Here is a 698-nt window from a genome sequence, read left to right as displayed (position 1 = left end):
AGAGAGAGAGAGAGAGAGAGAGAGAGAGAGAGAGAGAGAGAGAGAGAGAGAGAGAGAGAGAGAGAGGGAGTGGGAGTGATATTGAGACGCGGGAGAGAGTGAGATTTTATTATTCTATGTTCTTGATATTGCATTTCAGAGCGTAGGAGAATTGCTCCTAGCCGCCAGTTACTTGCCGACATCTGAACGACTAACGATTAGCATCATTAAAGCTAGGAAAGTCAAACATTTACGCAAGTTTGCAGCTGATACAAGTACGTGCATACGAGTAATTATCACTGGAATTCTACAGACCAAAGATTACGCAAACTTAGTTGCGAACCTCACATCATGAATTTTCTAGTATTTATCTAATTTCAAACAACCTTTATGTACTTCGTTTCACTTTGTTTTATTCTATTCGACCTGACGTGTTATTCCGACTCACGACTCATTATTCCTCGAGGTGTAAATATAAAATAATTACCATAGTCACCTATAATCGTAGGCATCTGCGTTAGAGTGTGCTTGGTACACAACTCACACGTGCAGAAAAAGAAGAAAACGCACATGGAGGCAAGCATCAGTCACAAAACGGTGACATTTAACGACTCCGTCAACTTCGACCTGCCGGCAGCAACTCTTGAAAAGGTACCGATGATTTGCTTTGATCGCTGCTCGTGTATGTAGTACGCGAAGAGCCTATGGTGGTATATCAA

The sequence above is a fragment of the Priapulus caudatus genome, unplaced genomic scaffold (genome assembly GCF_000485595.1).
Source record: "Priapulus caudatus unplaced genomic scaffold, Priapulus_caudatus-5.0.1 Scaffold5152, whole genome shotgun sequence".
In the NCBI taxonomy this organism is placed as follows: domain Eukaryota; kingdom Metazoa; phylum Priapulida; class Priapulimorpha; order Priapulimorphida; family Priapulidae; genus Priapulus; species Priapulus caudatus.
This window is presented reverse-complemented; position numbering follows the sequence as displayed.